Here is a 13680-nt window from a genome sequence, read left to right as displayed (position 1 = left end):
ATTTCTCCTGTTTTGGCTTCCCTTCATTGGCTTCCTGTTAAATCCAGAATTGAATTCAAAATCCTGCTCCTCACATACAAGGTCTTAAATAATCAGGCCCCACCTTATCTTAATGACCTTGTAGTACCATGTCACCCTATTAGAGCACTTCGCTCTCGCTCTGCAGGCCTACTTGTTGTTCCTAGAGTATTTAAAAGTAGAATGTGAGGCAGAGCCTTCAGTTTTCAGGCCCCTCTTCTGTGGAACCAGCTTCCAGTTTGGATTCGGGAGACAGACACTATCTCTACTTTCAAGATTAGGCTTCAAACTTTCCTTTTTGCTAAAGCATATAGTTAGGGCTGGACCAGGTGACCCTGAATCCTCCCTTAGTTATGCTGCAATAGACGTAGGCTGCCGGGGGATTCCCATGATGCATTGAGTTTTTCCTTTCCAGTCACCTTTCTCACTCACTATGTGTTAATAGACCTCTCTGCATTGAATCATATCTGTTATTAATCTCCGTCTTTCTTCCACAGCATCTCAAATTCAAATTCAAATTTTATTTGTCACACACACACAACCATACACAGTATGACATGGGGGTGAAATGCTTGTAGCTGTACAATGCCCGACCATTAAATGACAGAAGAAAAGTTTTACAATATTTACAATTTACTACAAAAATTTACAAATTAACTTAGGAATTTACAGTAAAGAATGTGCAAATAGCAGAAGAGATTATAAAGATTATAAAGATTATAAATTATAGGAATTATAGGATTATAGGAAATGTGTGGTGGTGCGTGTGGTGACGTGTATGAGAGTCCAGTCTTATAGTGACGTGTGTGGGAGAGTCCAGTCCTACACCTGGTTCAGGCCCCGAATAGCCTGGGGGAAGAAGCTCCTCTTCATTCTCTCTGTTTTGGCCTTAAGGGAGCGGAAGCGCTTCCCAGACCTCAACAGTGAGAAGAGTCCATTGTTGGGATGGGAGAGGTCCATCATAATCTTCCTAGCTTTGGACTTGCACCGCTTGGTGTAGATGGACAGCAGGTCAGGGAGCTCTGATTGAATGATGCGTTCTGCCGAGCGCACCACCCTTTGCAGATCTCGTCTGTCCTGCTTGGTGCTGTTCCCAAACCAGGTGCAGATGTTTGACGTCAGGACGCTCTCGATGGTGCAGGAGTAGAAGTTCTTGAGCACCTTCAGTGGCAGATGGAAGTCTCTAAGTCTTCTGAGGAAGAAGAGACGCTGACGGGCTTTCTTAACCAGGGTGTTGATGTGACAGGACCATGACAGGTCCTGAGTGATGTGGACACCCAGGTATCGGAAACTGTCCACTCTCTCCACTGGCGTGCCACTGATGATGAGGGGTTTGTAATTCCTCGCCTGCTTTGTAGTGAAGTCCACGATCAGCTCCTTAGTCTTGCTGATGTTTAGGAGGAGGTTATTCTCCTGGCACCAGGTCTCCAGGTTCCTAATCTCCTCCAGGTAGGCCGTCTCGATGTTGTCGGAGATCAGGCCCACAACAGCAGTGTCGTCAGCAAACTTGACAATGGAGGTGGTGTCGGATGTGGCTACACAGTCATAAGTGTACAGTGAGTACAGCAGGGGGCTTAAAACACAGCCCTGAGGCACTCCAGTGCTGAGTGAGATGGAGGGGGAGACTTGTTTTCCCACCCTCACTGATTGGGGTCTGTCTGTCTGTGAGGAAGTTGAGGATCCACTGACACAGTGATGAGCTGAGTCCTAGATCCGTCAACTTGGTGAAAAGCTTAGAGGGAATTATTGTGTTGAATGCTGAACTGTAGTCCACGAACAGCATCCTAACATAATTCCCTCTGCCAGTGTCCAGGTGACTCAGGGATGTGTGGAGCAGGTGAGATATGGCATCGTCTGTGGAACGATTAGTCCGGTAAGCAAACTGAAGTGAGTCGATGGTGGCAGGAAGTGAAGAAGTGATGTGATCTCTCATCAGTCTTTCAAAACACTTCATCACAATTGAAGTCAGTGCTACTGGACGGTAGTCATTGTGGCAAGCGGGCTGTTGTTTCTTTGGAACAGGGACAATAATGGACTGTTTGAAGCACGTGGGAACCACAGCTTGGGCCAGGGAGAGATTGAAGATCTCCGTGAACACCGGTGCTAGTTGATCAGCGCAGGCTCTAAGGACCCGGCCAGGGATTGCATCTGGTCCTGCTGCCTTCCTGGTGTTCACCCTCCTGAAGGTGTTCCTCACGGCATGCTCTGTGATGACGAATGCATTTTCTTCACTGGTGCACTCCGAGCGCGCGCAGCCGTTTGTTGTTTTTATTGCTGCGGCGTCGAAGCGAGCATAAAACGTGTTCAGCTCATCAGCCAGTGAAGCATCGGCATTCATCATTGAAGAAGCTGGTCGTTTATAGTCCATTATAGTCCGCAGTCCTTTCCACAGGCTCCTAGAGTCACACTGTCGTAGCTGTGACTCTAGTTTTTCCCCGTAGCTCCGCTTTGCCTTTCGGACCGCGCTGCGCACGTTGTAGGACGCAGCCTTGTATAGGTCCATATTACCGGAGACAAGCCCTTCATTGTAGGCAGCGGTGCGTGATCTCAGAGCGTCGCGGATGTTTTTATCCACCCACGGCTTCTGGTTGGGAAACGTTCGGATGATAGTTCTTTCTGCTGTGTCGTCCGCTAGTTTCCCGATAAATCCCACAACCGCTTCCGTAAACATGTTGATGTCATCAGAGCTGCGCCGAAACATGTCCCAGTCTGCGTCATCCAGTGCGTCCTGCAGCGCGGCCACCGATTGGTCCGTCCAGCGAGCGACCTCCCTCCTGATTGGTGGTTGCTGCTTTAGCCTTTGTTTGTAAGCAGGTATGAGGAAGATGGCGGAATGGTCCGATTTTCCAAATGCCGGCAGGGGTTGAGCCTTGTAACAGTTCTTGAACGGGGTGTAGCAGTGGTCTAATGTCCTCGTGCCCCGGGTGGGGCAGTTGATGTGCTGGTGAAGGTTGTGAAATGTCCGTTTGAGATTCACTCTGTTAAAATCTCCCATAACAATGAGTGCGGAGTCCGCGTGAGGCGGAATGTAAACAGTGCAGGCAATGACCGCAGTGAATTCCCGAGGGAGATAGAAAGGGCGACATTTAACGATCAAAAGCTCCAGATTGGGCGAGCAAGAGCGTGTGAGTGGGGAGATGTTTGTGCTGTCGCACCATCTGTTGTTCACCATCAAACACACTCCACCACCTCTTTTCTTCCCCGACTCCATTGTCCTGTCCATGCGGTAAACCGAAAAGAACCCCGTTGGCTGCACGGCGTGGTCTGGTATCGCTGGGTTCAGCCAAGTCTCGGTGAAGCAGAGGAGGTTGCAGTCCCGAATGTCTCTCTGGAACTTGATTCTGGCTCTGAGGTCATCAAGCTTGTTCTCGATGGATTGAACATTGGCTAGCAGGATACTGGGCATGGGTGCGCGGTGTGCGCGAGCCCGTAGCCTGTTCCTGATGCCGGTTCTTTTACCTCGAGGCCGTCGCTTAGGGTCGCGTCCTTTGTTCTCTCTCAGGATCTCCTTTGGCCAGGTTGGGTCCGGAGTTAAACATGGTGAAATGTTTGTGTATTGCAGACCAATAGAAACCAAAGTGTCTCTACTGTAGCGGATTTGTGTGTTTTGCATGATGCCCATGCAAGATTATCGCAGATATAGCAAAAAGTGACGAAAAACTGCAAAAAGTGGAGAAGTTAGGGCAGAGCATCCAGCACGGCAGCCGACCTCACCGGCGCCATTTTTTTCGAGATCTCGAGATCACAATTCGGATTGTCAATATAACACCCAGCCAAGAAGGCAGATGAAACCTCAAACTGTCCCACAAGGAGGGGACACAACACTGGCTCAGAAGACAGGTCAACATGGTGGCTGACTGGGAACGTGTCTCGATGACGCTGAAACTAAACGTTTGCAGTCGTTAGCCCAGAAATACCCTCACGTGGCTGGCCTGTCGACTGTGGGGCAGTCCGTGGAGGGCAGGCAGCTGTGGGTGATGCGGATCGCCAGGGACCCCGACAGAAAGTCACTGGGGAAGCCTAAATTTGGATACGTTGGGAACATGCACGGCAACGAGGCCGTGTCCAGACAGGTGCTGGTTTGCCTGCTGGCCAGATACGGGGAGGAAGAGCGCATCACTGAACTGGTTAACGGCACAGATGTTTGCATTGTTCCCGGCATGAGTCCCGATGGCTTTGAGAGGTCCACAGAGGGGGACTGCAGTGGTGATCACAGTGGTCGAAATAACGCCAAAAATAAGGACCTAAGCGGAGGCTTTCCTGACCAGTTCGACAAGTCTAACGTGGATCCAGCTGATATCCCCGAGGTGATGGAGGTGATGAGATGGATCCAGGAGATGGGATTTGTGCTGTCGGGGGGCCTGCATGGTGGCACTTTGGTTGCCAGTTACCCTTTTGATGACTCAGCCTCCCACGAGCAAGAAGGTCACTACAGCCCGTCGGCAGACGATGGTCTGTTTCGCCAACTGGCCCTGGTATACAGGGAGTGCAGAATTATTAGGCAAGTTGTATTTTTGAGGAATTTTATTATTGAACAAGAAACATGTTCTCAATGAACCCAAAAAACTCATTACTATCAAAGCTGAATGTTTTTGGAAGTAGTTTTTAGTTTGTTTTTAGTTTTAGCTATTTTAGGGGGATATCTGTGTGTGCAGGTGACTATTACTGTGCATAATTATTAGCCAACTTAACAAAAAACAAATATATACCCATTTCAATTATTTATATTTACCAGTGAAACCAATATAACATCTCCACATTCACAAATATACATTTTTAATTGCACCTTAGAACACACATGCATCAACACTACAATGAGCGGGTGGAGGGAGGTTTGGAGTCTTCTCTCACCCCCGTTCTCTGCGGCCTGCTGGAGCGGGGGGGCTAGGAGGAGGAGTTGGCCGTCCGACTGCGGTCTGGAGTGTGGGGCCTCCCTGCTGCTGCGGAGTCGGGGTGGTCTGCCTCTCCCCACCGCAGGGAAAAGGGTAACACCACCTGGGTCTGGGTGCAGTTCCCCCCCTCCAGGGGCAAGGGTACCTAGACCCGGTTTGTAGAGTACGCTTGGGGAGTGTGATCGTGTGTACAGTGTCTCTTTACGTCTGTCTCCACGTTGGTTGAGTGTGGAGTAAGTGCATATGAGAGCATGAGGGTGGGAATGGATGTTTGTATCTGTGTGTGCCTGTATGTCTGTGTCTATATGTCAGGTTGAGTATCAGACGCCACCTCTCTGGGGACATCTCAGGCCCTCCAAGGTTTGGAGGCCTATCTCCACCCACCACCACTTCCCCTGCCAGTGGCGGACTCCCTCAGACATCGGTGCATTGGTGGTTCTTTATGTCTGGGGATGGGCGTCCGGGTACACACCGGCTCACTCCTTGGCAGCCGCTTATCGGGGCCTGGAGCCTGGGGCTCGCTCGGGCCACTTCGGAGGTGGGGTGCCCCCGGCCTCTCGGCCTGGGGCTCGGTCACTCAGGCACAGCTGGCTGCCGGCGGAGCTCACGGGCGCGTCACTGCAACTCCCCCTGGCTTCTGCTCCGCGGCTGCTGAGTGAGCCCTCATCTGGGACTCTCCTCAGCTCTTACTGGGACAGTGGCGCGGCTGCCCCTCTGTTGGTCTTCCTTGGTCTCTTGTGTTCTGGGGGCCTCTGCATGTCTGGAGTTTTGATCTCCTCCATACCTGCTTCATACCCTGGAGGACGGGGCTGTGTCTCCCCACACTCCCTAGCAGATCGTTACATGGAGAAACCTTTGGAATGCAAGCATGCTGATCCACACAGGTATGCACACAGGTGTCCACACGGGTATTCACAGACGCGGACTACAGCTTTCTTGGCTGCTGCCTCAAAGCACACTGTGCGCTGTCTATCTTGCGTGCTGCACAATATCGTTTATTATTTAGTATCTACTGATATCTACTGCTAGCTAGTTTATTGTGATGGTGCTGTGTTTTTTTTATTATGTTGCTCTTTGTTGTTTGCTTTCTCTTCTGTTTTTTTTCTCCATACAGGTGACCCAGGTGTTTTTTTGTTTTGTTTTTCTTCTTTTTTTTCCTTTTCTTTCTTCCCCCCTTCTCACCGTCTCTTCTCCCCTTTGGTTTTCTTTCTCTCCCTCTTTCTTTCATTCTTTCTCCCTGTCCTATCCCCCAGTCATGTCTGCATGTTAATGCAGCACTACGGGCAATACCTACAACCACGATTACCGACACTAACAAGCTGATCTACAATACGGCAACAGTGATCAGTGAGATGCTTGGCTACAAGTTGAACAGCGACAAGGGGCAGTACCCTCCATGGAGAAGGAGGCTAGAGGGCAAGATCAAAGTAGCATGGAGGGAGGTTAGCCAACTAACGGAGTTGCAGAAAGGTGCGACAAATAAGGTGCCTACGAAATACAGCAAGCTGTCCATACCTGAGGCCTTGGAAACTGCCAAGCAAAGACTCACAGCCTTGGCCAGCCGCTTGAGGAGGTACACCAGAGAGATAGAAGGCAGGAGAATAAACCAGCTGTTCTCCACAGAACCAGCAAAGGTGTACTCTCAGTGGCAAGGGAACAATAAGAGAACAGCACCACCAAGGCTGGAGACGGAGCAATACTGGAAGAGCATCTGTCTGTGAGGAAGTTGAGGATCCACTGACACAGTGATGAGCTGAGTCCTAGATCCGTCAACTTGGTGAAAAGCTTAGAGGGAATTATTGTGTTGAATGCTGAACTGTAGTCCACGAACAGCATCCTAACATAATTCCCTCTGCCAGTGTCCAGGTGACTCAGGGATGTGTGGAGCAGGTGAGATATGGCATCGTCTGTGGAACGATTAGTCCGGTAAGCAAACTGAAGTGAGTCGATGGTGGCAGGAAGTGAAGAAGTGATGTGATCTCTCATCAGTCTTTCAAAACACTTCATCACAATTGAAGTCAGTGCTACTGGACGGTAGTCATTGTGGCAAGCGGGCTGTTGTTTCTTTGGAACAGGGACAATAATGGACTGTTTGAAGCACGTGGGAACCACAGCTTGGGCCAGGGAGAGATTGAAGATCTCCGTGAACACCGGTGCTAGTTGATCAGCGCAGGCTCTAAGGACCCGGCCAGGGATTGCATCTTGTCCTGCTGCCTTCCTGGTGTTCACCCTCCTGAAGGTGTTCCTCACGGCATGCTCTGTGATGACGAATGCATTTTCTTCACTGGTGCACTCCGAGCGCGCGCAGCCGTTTGTTGTTTTTATTGCTGCGGCGTCGAAGCGAGCATAAAACGTGTTCAGCTCATCAGCCAGTGAAGCATCGGCATTCATCATTGAAGAAGCTGGTCGTTTATAGTCCGAAGTCCGAAGGGAGAAGGATGCAACCCATAACGGCAATGCTCAGTGGCTAGAGGATCTGAGGGCTCACCACAGCGACCTCCCTGAACAGGGTCCAGTAACCATCACAGTGGCAGATATCCAAGAAAGGGTCTCCAGTATGAAGAGTTGGACAGCACCAGGGCCTGACATGGTTCACGCCTACTGGCTGAAGAAGCTGACTGCACTCCACGAGCGTCTGGCAGCACAAATGAACCAGCTGCTAGTTAACGAGAGACACCCAGAATGGCTAACTGAAGGCCGGACGGTCCTGATCCCCAAGGACCCCAAGAAGGGACCGGTCCCCTCCAACTACCGACCAATAACCTGCCTCAGTACTACATGGAAGCTCCTGTCAGGCATCATATCGGCTAAGATGAACAGGCACATGGGTCAATACATGAGCGGGACACAGAAAGGAATTGGCAAGAATACCAGAGGCGCAAAACACCAGCTACTGGTAGACAGAACAATCAGCCGAGACTGCAAGACCAGACTGAAAAACCTGTGCACTGCCTGGATTGATTACAAGAAGGCCTATGACTCAATGCCCCACAGCTGGATACTGGAATGCCTAGAATTGTACAAGATCAATGGGACCCTAAGAGCCTTCATCAGGAACTCAATGGGGATGTGGCGTACAACACTAGAGGCCAACTCCAAGCCCATAGCACAAGTCACCATCAAGTGCGGGATCTACCAAGGAGATGCTCTGTCCCCACTGCTGTTCTGCATAGGCCTGAACCCCCTCAGTGAGATCATTAACAAGACTGGCTACGGATACCGACTACGGAACGGAGCAGTTGTCAGCCACCTCCTGTACATGGATGACATCAAGCTGTATGCCAAGAGTGAACGAGACATCGATTCACTGATCCACACTACCAGGCTATACAGCAATGACATTGGAATGTCGTTCGGACTGGAGAAGTGTAGTCGGATGATAACAAAGAGAGGGAAGGTAGTCAGAACTGAGGGGATTGAACTACCAGAAGGCAACATTGCAGACATAGAGGACAGTTACAAGTACCTGGGGATCCCGCAGGCAAATGGGAACCATGAAGAGGCCGCTAGAAAAGCTGCAACCACCAAGTACCTGCAGAGGGTCAGGCAAGTCCTGAGGAGTCAGCTGAATGGTAAGAACAAGATCCGGGCCATCAACACGTACGCCCTGCCCGTGATCAGGTACCCTGCTGGGGTAATAGGCTGGCCAAAGGAGGAGACAGAAGCCACTGACATAAAGACAAGAAAGCTCCTTACCATGCATGGAGGGTTTCACCCCAAATCCAGCACCCTGAGGCTGTACGCTAAGCGGAAGGAAGGGGGCCGGGGACTGGTGAGTGTCAGCACCACAGTCCAGGATGAGACAAGGAACATCCAAGAATACATTGGGAAGATGGCCCCAACTGACCGAGTGCTCAGTGAATACCTCAGGCAGCAGAAACCCAAGAAAGAGGAGGGAGACGAGGAACCATCATGGAAGGACAGGCCCCTGCACGGTATGTACCACCGGCAGATAGAGGAGGTGGCTGATATCCAGAAATCCTACCAGTGGCTGGACAAAGCTGGACTGAAAGACAGCACAGAGGCACTAATCATGGCAGCACAAGAACAAGCTCTGAGCACAAGATCCATAGAGGCTGGGGTCTATCACACCAGGCAAGACCCCAGGTGCAGGCTGTGTAAAGATGCCCCAGAGACAATCCAGCACATAACAGCAGGGTGCAAGATGCTAGCAGGCAAGGCATACATGGAACGCCATAACCAAGTGGCTGGCATAGTGTACAGGAACATCTGTGCCGAGTATAACCTGGAAGTCCCGAGGTCAAAATGGGAGATGCCCCCAAGGGTGGTGGAGAATGACCGAGCTAAGATCCTGTGGGACTTCCAGATACAGACGGACAAAATGGTGGTGGCTAACCAACCGGACATAGTGGTGGTAGACAAACAGAAGAAGACGGCCGTAGTGATCGATGTAGCGGTTCCGAATGACAGCAATATCAGGAAGAAGGAACACGAGAAGCTGGAGAAATACCAAGGGCTCAGAGAAGAGCTCGAGAGGATGTGGAGGGTGAAGGTAACGGTGGTCCCCGTGGTAATCGGAGCACTAGGTGCGGTGACTCCCAAGCTAGGCAAGTGGCTCCAGCAGATCCCGGGAACAACATCGGAGATCTCTGTCCAGAAGAGCGCAGTCCTGGGAACAGCTAAGATACTGCGCAGGACCCTCAAGCTCCCAGGCCTCTGGTAGAGGACCCGAGCTTGAAGGATAAACCGCCCGCAGGGGCGTACTGGGTGTTTTTATATATATATACACTCAACAAAAATATAAACGTAACACCTTTGTTACTGCTCCCATTCCCCATGGGATGGACGTAGAGACCTAAAATTCATTTCAGATACACAATATAACCATCCCTTCCAAACAGTGGTCACAAATCAGTCCAAATGTGTGGTAGTGGGCACATCTGCCATATTGAGATAATCCATCCCACCTCACAGGTGTGCCACATCAGGATGCTGATCTGACATTATGAGTAGTGCACAGGTGTACCTCAGACTGCCCACAACAAAAGGCCACCCTGGAATGTGCAGTTTTTTGCGCTATTGGGGGTCTGGGGACCCAGAACCGGTCAGTATCTGGTGTGACCACCATTTGCCTCATGCAGTGCAACACATCGTCGCATGGAGTCTATCAGATTGTCAATTGTGGCCTGTGGAATGTTGGTCCACTCCACTTCAATGGCTGTGCAAGGTTGTTGGATATTCGTGGGAACTGGTACACGCTGTCGTATACGCCGGTCAAGCACATCCCGAACATGCTCAATGGGTGACATGTCCGGTGAGTATGCTGGCCATGCAAGAACTGGGACATTCTCAGCTGCCATCTGCCCTGAACAATGTGAACCATGATTCATTCGTGAAGCGCACACCTCTCCAACGTGCCAGACGCCATCGAATGTGAGCATTTGCCCACACAAGTCTGTTACGGCGACGAGCTGGAGTCAGGTCAAGACCCCGATGAGGACGACGGGCATGCAGTTGAGCGTCCCTGAGACGGTTTCTGACAGTTTGTGCAGAAATTGTTTGGTTGTGCAAACCAATTGTTGCAGCAGCTGTCTGGGTGGCTGGTCTCAGACGATCTTGGAGGTGAACCTGCTGGATGTGGAGGTCCTGGGCTGGTGTGGTTACACGAGGTCTGCGGTTGTGAGGCCGGTTGGATGTGCTGCCATATTCTCTGAAACACCTGTGGAGACGGCTTATGGTTGAGAAATGAACATTCAATGCACGGGTGACAGATCTGGTTGACATTCCTGCTGTCAGCATGCCAATTGCACGCTCCCTCATTGCTTGTGGCATCTGTGGCATTTTGCTGTGAGACAAAACTGCACATTCCAGGGTGGCCTTTTGTTGTGGGCAGTCTGAGGTACACCTGTGCACTACTCATGATGTCAGATCAGCATCCTGATGTGGCACACCTGTGAGGTGGGATGGATTATCTCAATATAGCAGATGTGCCCACTACCACACATTTGGACTGATTTGTGACCACTGTTTGGGAGGGATGGTTATATTGTGTATCTGGAATGAATTTTAGGTCTCTACGTCCATCCCATGGGGAATGGGAGCAAAAACAAAAGTGTTGCGTTTATATTTTTGTTCAGTATGTATATATATATATATATATATATATCTATATATATATAGATATATATATATCAACAACCCTTGGTTTTCTCCTCAGCTCTCCAGTCTACTAAAAAAAAAAGGGATGCTGCCTGGGCTAAGTGTCACAGTCCTGGGTCTCCTGACCCAGCGTTTTTAGTTCTTTGTGATGTTTGTATTATTGTACTTGTGAGTTATTCTATGGTTTCTAGTTTCGATCCCTTGCCCTTCATGTTTCTCTGTGTCCCCTCTGTTCTGTGTAAGTCTGTGTCTGCATGTTGAGTTCCCCTCTGTGTCTTTCGGTTCTTAGAGTCCTCTGCCTTATGGTTTATATCTCTGTGTTTCTTAGTTGCTGTCTCCACTGTGTCAAGTTCGTGTCTCTGTGTGAAACTTCCTGTTTTACTTTGAAGGTCCGTGTCTTATGTGAATGCATCCTGCTTTGCTTGTCTCGTCAGTCCTGATTTCTCCCAGCTGTGCCCTCCTTCTGTGTCTCATTCCCCTCGTTACTCCCCAGTGTATTTAAACCCTGTGTTTCTCTGAGTCAGTGTTGCGTCGTCCCTCATGCTGTGTGGATCTCCCTGTGTCTCCCTGTGAGTTTTAGTCCATTGTTTCCCAGTTTAGCTTAGTTTACTTTGTATGCTCATTTTTCTGTGACCAGCCAATAAAGCTGTGATTTTGAGTTCATCCCCTGAGTCTGAGTCCTGCATTTTGGGTCCAACTCCTGCCTGCCGCACAGCGATTCATGACACTAAGGCCAGAAGATCTAAATCCGAAGCGGACTGGCTGATTTTTAGACAGCTCAGAAACCGTTCAACTCCCTTAATTAAAAAGGCCAAATCAGAATTCTATCTTTCAAAAACTACTAAACATTTGAACGATCCTAAAAAAGTCTGGAAAATAATAAAATCTTCTTAAGGGGACATAACTACAAATGAGACGCCAACTTTTGTTGTAAAAGACTCTTTTACACTTTAACAGAGAAATGCGACATTCTAAACTGCTTTAATGAGCATTTTGTTTCTTCAGGATCTCTATTTGAATCTTTATATCCAGATTTAAAATAGCTTAATCAACAAGAGGCTCTCTCTGCAACCGCTCAAACTGAATCTGTGGTCCAACCCTTCAGTTTTTCTCCGCTAAATGTTTTTGAGGTCCACAGGGCTTTAAATCTGTTGGCTCTAAATAAATCTGCAGGACCAGATCAACTTGATCCCTATTTTCTTAAGTTGGCTGCAGATTTTATAGCAGAACCGATAACTTACATTTTTAATCTTAGCCTCTCGAACAGTGAGATCCCTGTAATATGGAAATCTGCCTATGTTCTCCCTTTGCTCAAAGGAGGTGATCCTTCAGATGTTAATAACTACAGGCCCATATCTAAATTGTGTGTTCTAGAAAAGTTCTAGAAAAGTTCATTAGTGAACAACTGAAAGACTTCTTTAATTCAGTTCTTTCCCAACATCAGTCAGGATTCAGAAAACAACACAGCACAATAACTGCTGCTATTAAAGTGGTTAATGACATTGTTGATTCAATGGACTGCAAAAAATACTGTGCTGCTCTTTTTCTTGATTTGTCAAAAGCTTTTGACACAGTTGACCATGCTATTTTATTAAATAGACTAAACAATATTGGTCTATCTGTAAATGCTGTAAGTTGGTCTTCAAATTACTTGTCAGCAAGAAAACAGTGTGTCCGTGCTGCTGGGTCTTCTTCCTCTTTTCTCCCAGTATCCAAAGGAGTTCCGCAGGGCTCCATATTAGGACCATTGCTATTTTCTCTTTACATAAACAACCTTTGTGATAATTTGTCAAATGCAGCATTTCATCTTTATGCAGATGATACAATTATTTATTGTTCATCCCCTTCAGTAGCACAAACCCTGCAATTTCTGCAGTCTGCCTTTGATGTCGTTCAGTCCCATTTAACTCAACTTAAGTTGGTGTTAAATCAAGAGAAATCCAAGTTCATGTTATTCTCAAATGGCAAAGAGTTGTTAGCTACGTCTCCTAAGATTAAAACAATTCAAGGATCTGAAATTGAAATGGTCACATCTTACAAGTATCTAGGGATCAACATAGATCAGAATTTGGCATTTAAGACTCACATTCAAAGGCTTGTGTCGAAGTTAAAACTAAAACTAGGTTACTTTTTTAGGAACCAATCCTGTTTCTCCCTCCAAGTGAGAAAACATTTGATTCGTGCAACCTTTTTACCTTTATTGGATTATGGTGACCTGCTTTTTATGAATGCACCTGCCCACTACCTAAAGAGGTTGGATACTGTGTACCATTGTGCTTTAGGTTTTATTACTGGCTATGGAAATCGTGTACATCATTGTTCTTTGTATGCTGCTGCTAAATGCCCATCTTTGCATATTCGCAGACTCTCCCATTGGTTGATCTTTATCTATAAATCTCTCCTTGGGCTGGTTCCATCTTATTTATGTGTTTATATGTGTAAAAACCACAACCAATACAGCCTTCGTTCGCACAATATCATACAATTTATTGTCCCGAAAATCAGAACAGAATTGGGGAAAAAGGCTTTTAAATACGCTGCCCCTGCTTCCTGGAATAATCTGCAGAAGGAACTGAAATTATCAGAATTGGTTACCTTGGGAGAGTTTAAGTCTGTCTTAAAGGAACGACAAAACAGCTCTTTTACTCAG

General features: G+C 48.3%; 1 pseudogene; it reads left to right on the top strand.

Annotated features, from left to right (window-relative positions):
- The first annotated feature begins 3995 nt into the window (after window positions 1-3995).
- On the top strand, window positions 3996-12772 carry LOC147315429 (carboxypeptidase D pseudogene; annotated as a pseudogene).
- Window positions 12773-13680: the final 908 nt, after the last annotated feature.

Source organism: Aulonocara sp. 'chitande type north' Nkhata Bay, linkage group LG13, assembly GCF_057382095.1.
Source record: "Aulonocara sp. 'chitande type north' Nkhata Bay isolate Kocher_YH1m ecotype deep benthic linkage group LG13, A_spYH_male_GT1.1, whole genome shotgun sequence".
Taxonomy (NCBI): domain Eukaryota; kingdom Metazoa; phylum Chordata; class Actinopteri; order Cichliformes; family Cichlidae; genus Aulonocara; species Aulonocara sp. 'chitande type north' Nkhata Bay.
Note: the sequence above shows the minus strand (reverse complement) of the source record. Positions and strands in the feature narration are given on the sequence as shown.